Source organism: Pan paniscus, chromosome 1, assembly GCF_029289425.2.
Source record: "Pan paniscus chromosome 1, NHGRI_mPanPan1-v2.0_pri, whole genome shotgun sequence".
Taxonomy (NCBI): domain Eukaryota; kingdom Metazoa; phylum Chordata; class Mammalia; order Primates; family Hominidae; genus Pan; species Pan paniscus.
The window spans coordinates 101,514,207-101,526,933 of record NC_073249.2 but is presented as its reverse complement, the minus strand read 5'-3'; the positions used below and the strand labels follow the sequence as shown (position 1 = coordinate 101,526,933).

The window sequence follows — 12,727 nt, the reverse complement described above, 5'->3', positions numbered from 1 at the left end:
ATCATCTGCTGCCTCTTAGTTGACAGAAGCTAATAATTCTCTTGTTATCTTGACATTTTTAAACCCAAACCTCTTTCTAAAATTACCAAACAATCATTTGCTAGCATTAAATTCTCTCGCTTTAGATTTCACCTTCTTTTTGCTTCAAGTTGTCATATAATGACTTTACTTTTTCTGGAATCATATTAGAGTATATACGTATGAATTTCTTATAGCAATACCGCACCAATATAAAAGTTGCATTTTCAATACAAGATATAAAGGTAGTTTGCAAAAAGTGCAAGGTTTTCATGACTGCTGGTATAGCTGCAGTGACAGTTTCACAAATTTCCTTTCCTTTTTTTTTTTTTTAATGGTTCTTATGCTGGATTCATTTATCTCGAAATGGCAGACAAGTACAAGCTGCAGGCCTCAATCTATGGAAATATCAAGCAATTCAACTATTTGTTGTAATGATATAACTATTCTGTGCTTCTTGGGAGCACTTCCAGCATCACTAATGGCACTTCATATGGTCCCAAGGTGTTATTCAAGGTTTATGGTATTGCACTAAACATGATGAAAACTATGTGAGAACTGAGAGATCACTTTTTTTTTTTTTTTTGAGACAGTGTTTCACTCTTGTTGCCCAGGCTGGAGGGCAATGTTCACAATCTCGGCTCACTACAACCTCCGCCTCCTGCGTTCAAGCAATTCTCCTGCCTCAGCCTCCCGAGTAGCCAGGTTCAAGCGATTCTCCTGCCTCAGCCTCCCAAGTAGCTGGGATTACAGGCGTGCACCACCATGCCCGGCTGATTGTTTTTTGTATCTTTAGTAGAGATGGGGTTTCACCATGTTGGCCAGGCTGGTCTTGAACTCCTGACCTCAATTGATCTACCCACCTCGGCCTCCCAAAGTGCTGGGATTATAGGTGTGAGCCACTGTGCCCAGCCTACTACAGTTAATTGTATGCAGTTATGATTTAATACTGCATCTCTATATTTGTTTGCATTTATTTCCACTGTGAATGGTGCAAGTGTTTGTTAAGTGTACTTATGTGTAAGTTTTGATTTTTTTTTTTTTTTTTTTGAGACAGAGTCTTGCTCTGTTACCCAGGCTGGAGTGCAATGGCATGATCTCGGCTCACTGCAATCTCCGCCTTCCGGGTTCAAGCAATTCTCCTGCCTCAGCCTCCCAAGTAGCTGGGATTACAGGCATGTGCCACCACGCCCGACTAATTTTTTGTATTTTTAGTAGAGACAGGGTTTCACTATGTTGTCCAGGCTGGTCTCGAACTCCTGACCTCAGGTGATCCGCCTGGTGGCCTCCCAAAGTGCTGGGATTATAGGTGTGAGCCACCATGCCTGGCCTCTGATAAATTTTAACTTTTTATAATGGATTTATATATCTTTTATGGCAGTAAATAATAAAGTACACTAGTATCTACATATATTTTATGCATTTATGACACACTCAACTTTTTCTTTCTTTTTTTTTTTTTGAGATGGAGTCTCGCTCTGTCGCCCAGGCTGGAGTGCAGTGGCGCGATCTCGGCTCACTGCAAGCTCCGCCTCCCGGGTTCACGCCATTCTCCCACCTCAGCCTCCCAAGTAGCTGGGACTACAGGCACCCACCACCACGCCTGGCTAATTTTTTGTATTTTTCTTTTTTAGTAGAGATGGAGTTTCACCGTGTTAACCAGGATGGTCTCCATCTCCTGACCTCATGATCCACCCTCCTTGGCCTTCCAAAGTGCTGGGATTACTGGCGTGAGCCACCGTGCCCGGCCCAACTTTTTCTTAATTTAAAAAACATTTCTGGGCTGGGCGCGGTGGCTCACGCCTGTAATCCCAGCACTTTGGGAGGCCGAGGCGGGCGGATCACGAGGTCAGGAGATCGAGACCATCCTGGCTAACATGGCGAAACCCCGTCTCTACTGAAAATACAAAATTAGCTGGGCATGGTGGCACATGCCTGTAATCCCAGCTACTCAGGAGGCTGAGGCAGAAGAATCGCTTGAACCCAAGAGGCGGAGGTTGCGGTGAGCCGAGATCATGCCATTGCACTGCAGCCTGGGTGACAAGAGCAAAACTCCATCTCAAAAAAAAAAAAAAATTAGCCAGTGTAGTGGTGCATACCAGCAATCCCAGCTACTCAGGAGGCTGAGGCAGGATAATCGCTTGAACCCAGGAAGTGGAGGTTGCAGTGAGCCAAGATCGTGCCACTGCACTCCAGCCTGGGTGACAGAGTGAGACTCTGTCTCAAAAAAAAGAAAAAATCTGAGTATAAGTGGACCTGTGCAGTTCAAACCCATGTTGTTCAAGGGTCAACTGCACATTTCTCTTACAAGAGTAACTTTCCAAAGCTACTCCTATGTCTGCAATTTCTCAAAATAACCAGCCGGAAATTATTAATATGCCAAAAAGGCATGTTTTGGGGTGGCATATTTCTGTCTCCTACAGTCATACTTAAATGTGGTATCTCCTGAGTCCCAACACCCTCAGAAGCCCATAGTCTAACTGGATACAAAGACTAACAAGCAAATATATAGTAAGAGCAAATAAACCAAAATGTAGTAAAAGCATGGAGATAGCAGAAAACCCTCAAGGGCATTAGCGGAATGGGAACACATCCTGAAAGAAGGGATTGAGCTGAGATTTGAAGGGTGAATGTGAGTTCATCAAGGAGATCAAAGAGCAAAGACTTGAGAGGGAATCTTGAGTCGTGGGATATGAAAAAATAGTGGGTAATGCTGAAATATAAAGTGCAGTCAGGGATCACAGGCCCCTTTCTGTTCTTTTATAGCACCTGGCACTTCAGACCACTTTGAGCATTTATCACCACTTCTCAACCAAAAGGGTGACCAAATGGGATTATTTGTTTCACAAACCCCTGTAAGAACTGTCAGCAGGGAGTGCTTTCCCTTCTAAATCCCCTCATGGCAGGGAAGAGTACTGGATAGGAGTAGGGGTAGATTTCCCTCTGGAAGGTCACTACACCAGAAACGCCCCAGGAATCTGGAGGTTGGTTTTGTCACATGGAACAGTCTGTTTGGCTCTGGCAGCTAAGAGGCTAGCAGTTCTACTGTGCCAAGCTATAGGAGATGAATGAAATGAGCAGAAACCACCAAGAGGCCAAGAAGACCAATTAGTGAGCATATGAAATCTACTCCCAGAGACTCCAGAATGACTCAGAAGATCACTGAGAGGGTTATAGGTTGTGTAAATCTGGTGGGGTAAGGAACAAAGAGCACTGCTTGGTTACTGCTACCATGACCCAGTTTCTCCCTCTGGGCAGGTGTGGCTAGGAGAAACACATTTAACATGGAGATCATTAGGGCTGCCAGTAGTGGTTAGGGTAGGTATGTAAATACTTTCCAAGGAGTACAGGGCAGTGGTTAGTTTCAAAGAAATCAATTTCTAGATCCTCAATTTGATGCGCCCCAGAGGACATCTGCAGCCCTGATTTTCTTTTCCCATCTATCTCATTTTCTCAATTGCCCTCTTCTCACTTTATCAAAAAAAGTTTATCTCTTACTCTTCCCTAATCCTGACAAATGATGCATTACTCTGGGGTGAAAAAAGCATGTAAGGCATCAAAGGGACAATTCCAAATTTTTTTTTTTGAGACAAAGTCTCACTCTTGTCCCCCAGGCTGGAGTGCGATGGCACGATCTCGGCTCACTGCAACCTCCGCCTCCTGGGTTCAAGCGATTCTCCTGCCTCAGCCTCCCGAGTAGCTGGGATTACAGGCATGCACCACCATGCCCGGCTAATTTTGTATTTTTAGTAGAGACGGGGTTTCTCCATGTTGGTCAGGCTGGTCTCGAACTCCCGATCTCAGGTGGTCTGCCCACCTCAGCCTCTCAAAGTGTTGGGATTACAGGCATGAGTCACTGTGCCCGGCCGTAAAATGTTTTTAATCACTAATTATATTAGTACAAGATTACATAGAAATGGATTCAAAATATGATTTAAAAAAATAATAATAATAATGTAAAATTAAAGAGTGTGATATGAGAGCTGGGAGGTTGGCTTGAGCCCAGAAGTTTGAGACTGCAGTGAGCTGTGATGTGCCACTGCTCTCTAGGCTGGACAACAGAGCAAGACCTTGTCTCAAATAAATATATAAAGATAAAAATTTAAAGAAAAAAGAGTGTAGTCATGAATTTTCTAAATTGATGATGGTAATATCAAATTACTATATTTATATTCCTGTAGATTCCTTTAAAAGGGTGCTTTCGGCTGGGCTCAGTGACTCAAGCCTGTAATCCCAGCACTTTGGGAGGTCGAGGCGGGCAGATCGCCTGAGGTCAGGAGTTCAAGACCAGCCTGGCCAGCCAGGTGGAACCCCATCTCTACTAAAAATACAAAAATTAGCCAGGAAGCTGAGGCAGGAGAATCGCTTGAACCTGGGAGGTGGAGGTTGCGGTGAGCCGAGATCATGCCATTGCACTCCAGCCTAGGCAACAGAGTGAGACTCCTTCTCCAAAAAACAAAACAAAACAAAGTGCTTTCATAGTTTTATTATATTAATCACAAAAAGCCAGTAATTCTATCTTACAGCTCTTTAAACTTACAATGAAAAATGTCAGTTGCTAACTTTAAAACGTACAAGGGGGTACATGGTTTTTCAAGTCTCTTACAAAATATAAGAACAAAAACATTTGACGACCATGGTTTTAGGCCAGCGTCATTTCTGGAAGGGGAAACCTAGAACAGCCTAAACTTGCCTTTTCTATTCGGCACCATTCCATGATTCCCCCAGGGCAGGGTGAGAATGGTCTTCAGCTTCCTTTGCAAACCCTTTCAGCCCATTCCCAGTAACTGGCATAGGTTACTCACCTTGGAGTCACACAGCCTGACTCAGTCATGTACACAAATACTTGGGCACTCTTGGGCAAGGTACTGAATCTCTCTGTGCCTCAGTTTTCTTTTTTTTCTCTCTTTTTTCTTTTTCTTTTCCCGAGTAGCTGGGACTACAGGCACGCATGATATCATGCCTGGCTAATTTTTGTATTTTTAGTAGAAACTAAAAATAGTTTAGTCAGGCTGGTCTCGAACTCCTGACCTTGTGATCTGCCCACCTCGGCCTCCCAAGGTGTTGGGATTACAAGCATGAGCCATTGCGCCTGGCCTGAGTTTTCTAATTTATAAAATGAGAGTAATGTTTTATAAATTAAAATATTATTCTTTTTTTACTAATACTACTTTTAAAATTTATGTAAATTATCTTAAAAAGTGCCTGGCCATGGAAGCTATTAATGTTGTTGTTGTTGTTGTTGTTTTTGAGACAGAGTCTTGCTCTGTTGCCAGGCTGGAGTGCAGTGGCGCGATCTCGGCTCACTGCAACCTCCGCCTCCCAGGTTCAAGTGATTCTCCTGCCTCAGCCTCCCGAGTAGCTGGAATTACAGGCATGTGCCACCATGCCCAGCTAATTTTTGTATTTTTAGTAGAGACGAGGTTTCACCATGTTGGCCAGGCTGGTCTTGAACTCCTGACCTCAGGTAATCCACCCGCCTCGGCCTCCCAAAGTGCTGGGATTACAGGCGTGAGCCACCGTGCCTGGCCCTATTATTGTTTATTTGAGTACTCATTTAACAAAAAAGGAAGAAACAGAGAGGTCAGGCCAGATGTCAAAGGTCATTTTAGCTGGGCATGGTGGCTCACACCTGTAATCCCAGCACTTTGGGAGGCTGAGGCGGGTGGATCACGAGGTCAAGAGATCAAAACCATCCTGGCCAATATGGTGAAACCCCGTCTCTACTAAAAATATAAAAATTATCTGGGCGTGGTGGCACATGCCTGTAGTCCCAGCTACTCAGGAGGCTGAGGCAAGAGAATCGCTTGAACCAGGGAGGCAGAGGTTGCAGCGAGCCAAGATTGCACCACTGTACTCCAGCCTGGTGACAGAGCTAGACTCCATCTAAAAAAAAAAAAAAAAAAAAAAAAAGAAACTCCATGTCTACTAAAAAATACAAAAATTAGCCAGGCATGGTGGCAGATGCCTGTAATCCCAGCTACTCTGGAGGCTGAGGCAGGAGATTGCTTGAACCTGGGAGGCAGAGGTTGCAGTGAGCCAAGATCATGCCACTGCACTCCAGCCTGGGTGACAGAGTGAGACTCCATCTCAAAAAAAAAAAAAAAAAAAAAAAAAAAAATCCGGTCATTTTGTTGGTCAGTGGTAAAGACTGAAAACCTGGAGTCCTTGCATTTGGCCCACTTATACTTACCTTTTGGTTTCTGGGCAGGGACTCAGAGCTTGTCCAGGAATCTGGAGGGATGGCTTGTAACATCTTTTCCTCCATGGGCCTTGAGAACAGTCTGTTCTTTCATGGACTTCCACTTAGCACTGTTCAGAAGCATCCACAGCCACAGCCATAGTCGGGTTCCTAGGCTTATAGAGTAGTGTCTCATGTCCTAAGGCTAGGCTCCACCACAGCAGAGCAGAATAGGTATCTGCTAAAATCTCCTATCACTTCTCATTTGTTTATTAAATCCTTTTTTTTTTTATTAGAGGGAGTCTCCCTCAGTCACCTAGGCTGGAGTGCAGTGGCGTGATCACAAGTCACTGCAACCTCTACCTCCTGGGTTCAAGTGATTCTCCTGCATCAGCCTCCCGAGTAGCTGAGATTACAGGTGCGCACCACCATGCCAGCTAATTTTTGTATTTTTAGTAGAAATGGGATTTCACTGTGTTGGCCAGGCTGGTCTCCAACTCCCGACCTCAGGTGATCCACCCGCCTCAGCCTCCCAAAGTGTTGGGATTACAGGCGTGAGCCACCGTGCCCAGCCTATGTTTCCTTTTCTTTCTTTCTTTTTTTTTTTTTGAGATGGAGTCTTGCTCTGTCACCCAGGCTGGAGTCCAATGGAGCAATCTTGGCTCACTGCAGCCACTATCTCCCAGGTTCAAGTGATTCTCCTGTCTCAGCCTCCCGAGTAGCTGGGAGTACAGGCACCTGACATCATACCCAGCTAATTTTTGTATTTTAGTAGAGACTGGGTTTCACCATGATGGCCATGCTGGTCTGGAACTCCTGACCTCATGATCTGCCCACCTCGGCCTCTCAAAGTGCTAGGATTACAGGCATGAGCCACTGGGCCAGCGGAAGTGTTTTTTAAAACACATTCTAACTGATAGCTATTAATATTTCTTGGATTGTTATATATGAGATAGGATAAGTTTAAAAAAAAAAAAAAAAAGGGCCAGGCTCGGTGGCTCACGCCTGTAATCCCAGCACCTTGGGAGGCCGAGGTAGGTGGATCACCTAAGGTCAGGAGTTTGAGACCAGCCTGGCCAACATGGTGAAACCCCGTCTCTACTAAAAATACAAAAAATTGGCCAAGCATGGTGGCAGGCGCCTGTAATCCCAGCTGCTTGGGAGGCTGAGGCAGGAGAATCACTTGAACCCAGGATGCGGAGGTTGCAGAGAGCTGAGATCACGCCATTGCACTCCAGCCTGGGCGACAAGAAAGAAACTCTGTCTCAAAAAAAAAAAGAAAAATAAAATCCTAGTATTAATAGGAAAATGCCAGGCAGTCAAGCATTCTAACAGAAAAGGTCAAAACAGGGATTTCTAATGTGAGTCCTGAACCCCTACTACCACTAACCTGGAGGCTCCATGGAGGTGTTAATGAAGGTGTAAGAGTTGTTTTCTCCTTTCCAAAGAAGTCTAATAGAAATCATCAATTATATTTATGCTACCTTTGCTTTTTTTTTTTTTTGTCCAGAAACCCATCAAGGTAGTGTGGTAGGCCTGGCTGTCTTAAGGGAAAAGGGATTAATTAATGATATTTGTCTGGCAGGCTAAAATCTTTTGAAGCTTTGAGATCCACTCCTAAGAGCTACTTAGTGGTGAGAAGGTTAGGGATCTGCAATTTAATCTCTGGGAACAAAGTCTTAAACCAAAGAAATAAACCTCTTCAACAAACACTCAGGCAACAGTGCTGTTGTGTTTCAGGAGAAAGGTATGGATTAAAGAATTGAAGATACACTGGCCTTGATATCTAGGTCTCTAATGTAGAATCAGTAGTCTACGGTGGTTAAAATAATGGACTTTTTTCTTTTTTCGAGACAGAGTCTCACTCTGTCAACCAGCCTGGAGTGCAGTGGCGTGATCTTGGCTCACTGCAACCTCTGCCTCCCGAGCTCAAGTGATTCTCCTGCTTCAGCCTCCCGAGTAGCTGGGACTACAGGTGCAAGCCACCATGCCCGGCTACTTTTTGTATTTTTAATAGAGTTGGGGTTTCACCATGTTGGCCAGCCTGATCTGGAACTCCTGACCTCAGGTAATCTGCCCGCCTCTGCCTTCCCAAAGTGCTGAGATTATAGGCATGAGCCACCGCACCTGGCCAAAATAATGGACTTTTAATAGTAAAGAGACATAGTTCAAATCTTGACTCTGCCACTTGCTATTAATAATTAACAAATTATTGAACTTCTCTGTGCATCAGTTTTCTCATTTGTAAAATAATAGAAACTATCTCATAGGCTTGCCAACTAGATGAATAATACATTTGAACTACAAGATGCTTGACATACAATAACTTCTCAATGAATGTCACAAATTTTTTTAACGGACCATAACTCAAATCTGTCTTTCACTATGACACAGGCACATCTGTTCATCCCCACCTGCCTGCCAATTCCTTTTTTTTCGCCCCCTGAATTAATTGGATGTTTTAGATGTTGTCAAAAATGCCTGAAACCAAAGCAGAAGGAAAGTGTAGGCTGGGCCCCCACCCAGAAGTTGTGTGTCAGTTTGTTCCTCCTGAGTGAGGTTCACTACTAGGCTGAACACAGTGTGGAGGGAATTTGGGCCTCTGTTACAAAGGGAGGAAGAGGAAAAGAACAATTAAGGGCCTGTTCTCAGGAAGCTCACTCTAATATTACGGGAGTCACGAGTCAGGCTTGGAAAAGAAAGAAGACCAACTGAAAACATAATTGGTTAAGTATAAATATTGAATATGTAAGTGCTAGGTGGGAAGTTCTCCCTTGAGCTGCATTTGATGCGGAGGTAGGAAGACTTTATTATGCTCTGCTATCACCCGCATTGAAGCACCTAGATCTTTTATCCCTCCAATCTGTCCCCACCACCCGGGCAGTTGCCATATTAATTGCCCTAAAGCACTACTTTAATCATGTCATTTCTCAACGAAAATATCAGACACTCTATGGAATTATCTATGGAATTAAGTACAGACTTTTTAGCCTCTCCAAATGTGAGCCCAACTTATCACCCCATTGTTCCCTGACATGTGTCAGATTGGTGTAGTCACTGTTCCCTAAGCACATCTTGAATGGTTGCTCTTCTACACCTTTCTTTATTCTATCTGGAATGTCTTCTTGCCCCCTCCAGTCTCAAATACCACTCTCTCCTTTAAAGCTTCCCCTAACACCCTCCTAATTTTCTCAGCATTCGCTATCTAAAATTTGGGACTCTTATTTGCTGACTGGGGTTACAGTTTGTTTTGTTTTTTTGAGACAGAGTCTTGCTCTGTTGCCCAGGCTGGAGTGCAGTGGCACGATCTTGGCTCACTGCAACCTCTGCCTCCTGGGTTCAAGTGATTCTCCCGCTCAGCCACCCAAGTAGCAGGGATTACAGGTACCCGCCATCATGCCTGGGTAATTTTTGTATTTTTGTGGAGTCGGGGTTTCATTATATTGGCCACGCTGGTCTTGAACTCCTGACCTCAGGTGATCCCTCCCCACCGCCTCGGCCTCCCAAAGTGCTGGGATTACAGGCACGAGCCACTGCACCCGGCTAATACATCTCTTTAACTCTCTCCTAAGAGAATTTTAAAAGGTAAAAACAAAGAGAAGAAGGAAATTTAGCCCCCAGAAAAATTTACTGCAAAGTAAAATACAGCTTTAAAATTCAATGTTTTTCTTCTCTGAAGATACCCAGGACAGTTTGCCTCTGCTGTTTTTTGTTTTGTTTTGTTTTGTTTTTAATCATATAAATTGCTTTGCTTGAAAGGCAAGTGGGGGTAAATATAGCAGCAGTATCTCTGATATAACATTCTCTGACCTGTCCTGGACATGTCCTTGACATTGTCCTTTAGAAAGGAAAGAGAAGGAGAGAAAGTGTGTCCCTGCTACTGTATATAAGAGAAACTCCTATTTCTAGCCATTATCAGGGCACAAGGGGACTGATGAGTATACAGAATAAAAATAAAGGTCGAGTGCAGTGGCTCACACCTGTAACCCCAGCACTTGGGTAGGCAGAGGCAGGAGAACAGCTTCAGCCCAGGAGTTTGAGATCAGGCTGGGCAATACAGCAAGACGCTGTTCTCCACAAAAAGAAAAATAATAATAATAAAAATAAAGAAGCAAAAGATGATAGTAATTTGTCATGTCTCCTGTGTTTGGCTGTCTCTGGCAGGACAGCCAGAGCCAGAGAGAGTCGATCAGCAGTATTTACTGAGGTGAAGGTGGCCAGATGCCCTGTACTGGAAACCACACTCAGTTCAACTTCCATTTCTGCCAACTGCATTTTGAAAAGCGTCCTGCCTAAATGCTTTGTAGGTTACTGAATCCCACTTCCTCCTTACCCTTTTCAGAGTTTTTCTTTCTTTTTTTTTTGAGACGGAGTCTCGCTCTGTTGCCAGGATGGAGTGCAGTGTCAAGATCTCGGCTCACTGCAACCTCTGCCTCCTGGGTTCAAGCAGTTCTCCTGTGTCAGCCTCCCGAGTAGCTGGGACTACAGTGCGCACCACCACGCCCGGCTAATTTTTGTATTTTTAGTAGAGATGGGGTTTCACTATGTTGGCCAGGATGGTCTCAATCTCTTGACCTCGTGATCCGGCCTCCTCGGCCTCCCAAAGTGTTGGGATTACAGGTGTGAGCCACTGCACCCGGCCCAGAGTTTCTTTTTTCTTAAAGGAAAATGTAAGGATACCAATAATGAAATTTAACTTGAAAATGACTTGGAATATACATCATTGTGGTTCTCTGTTAAAGGGATTGGGTGGTGGGAGAGTGAGGTAAGGGGCTGGGGGCTGAAAGGAAGGCTGAGTAGAGAATGACCCCTAAGTCTTTGCTCTATGTTGTTGACCCTTTTATAATGAGAATGATTTATGAATTATGTGTATAATTTTTTTAAGTAGAGAAGGAAGGAAACAAATAATGTGTTGAGAAATAGCTCACCTGTGATTTATACAGGATACTTGATTTAGACATATTATGTATTCTCTATTGCTATCAAGTAAAATATCTGTTTAGTAGGTTAACTGTGATTACCTTATTTCCAGTGTCTAGTACAGTATCACACCAATGCAAATTTTAAATTATGTACTAATTCTGCCTCCCATTTCTGTCTTTTGATTACTTGTTTCCTTGATAAGATTAAAATTAGAGAACCTTGTGATAGTACCCTTGGCACACGTGCCCACCCTTTTAGAAGATCATTTGTCAAATTAACAAAGCAATGCTGTGCTAGAAATCAGTGTATACATTAGTGTACAAAAGTCCCTCATATAATGCCTGATACATGCTGGTTGCACTGTAAAAACTAAGACCTTTCTTCTCTTCCCCTTTGTCCAAGGAATAAGACAGGGTTGACATCAAAGAATTTCAATTTGTAAGCATCTGGCCTAGCAAAGTTAGTTAGAGCTAGGAAGTGTGTTAGGTATTATTTCACCAATTTTCCTCATCTTAAGATAGAGAAACTCAGGCCCAGAGAGGGTTAATGTTTAATACAGGTTACAAATCCACCGAGTGGCAGAGTCTTAATGAACTCTTCTAAACTTCTACCTAGCCGGGCACTGTGGCTTGTGCCTGTAATCCTAGCACTTTGGAAGGCCGAGGCAGGTGCATCACCTGAGGTCAGGAGTTCAAGACCAGCCTGGCCAACATGGTGAAACCCCATCTCTACTAAAAATACAAAAAATTAGCCAGGCATGGTGGCGTGTGCTACTTGGGAGGCTGACATGGGAGAATCGCTTGAACCTGGGAGGCGGAGGTTGCAGTGAGCCGAAATCATGCCATTGCACTCCAGCCTGGGTGACGGAGCTTTTTTGAAACTTCATCTCAAAAAAAAAAAAAAAAAAAAAAAATCAAAGTACTGGCCTAAAGGCATTTTAACCTCTCTCAGAGCACAGTATGTGAAGAACAGGCATAGTTCATTATTATTATTATTAGCATATTAGCAGCTTATCATCCTTGTCAGTTTTGGCTTCTGTGTGTGAGTTTTCAATACAATGTTTCAAAGGCCAGTGCAGCTTTCCCGCCTCCTCAGGGAGTGAGCCAGCATCCAGGTGTCTCTGAAGAACAATACCTACCCTTGACTCCCCAGGTGGCTTTGTGATGCTGAGCCTCACAAAGACAGGGAGGTCTTGTGGAAGGGAAGCCCTCAGCCCTCAGCCCTCAGGGTGCTGACTGGGGTGAGCTCCAGGAAAAGCTTGCCTAATTCTCACCTAGAAAAACAGAGCTCTTCTCTGGAATTCAAACACAATTTAGAGAGGTCAGAGAAATTCAAAGCCTGGGGCCCTTTGTCCTCCTGGTGCCCAAACAACCACACATTCTGCTTTCTGCTTCACAGTTTATAAAGCACTATGAAAGGCAGGAGATCTGCATAATAGGTAGTTCACTGTTCTTATTTTATAAAGTAAAAGCAAACAAACAAAAACAGCCCAGAAAGAAACAGGTGAAGAGAAAGGAGAAGACACTAACATGGCTTAAGCACTCATGTGTGCTAGGCATCTTAGATCCCTCATCCCACTTTCAAAACCTCCCTGGAAGGAAGCGT

General features: G+C 43.9%; 1 long non-coding RNA gene and 1 pseudogene across 1 annotated transcript in view; both read left to right on the top strand.

The window, feature by feature from the left end:
- Positions 1-12,727, top strand: part of LOC117978246 (neuroblastoma breakpoint family member 15-like) — a 512,107-nt pseudogene that overhangs the window by 143,374 nt on the left and 356,006 nt on the right.
- LOC129394584 (uncharacterized) overlaps positions 1-12,727 on the top strand; it is a 68,458-nt gene that overhangs the window by 31,192 nt on the left and 24,539 nt on the right. The gene's annotated exons all lie outside the window — the stretch shown is intronic.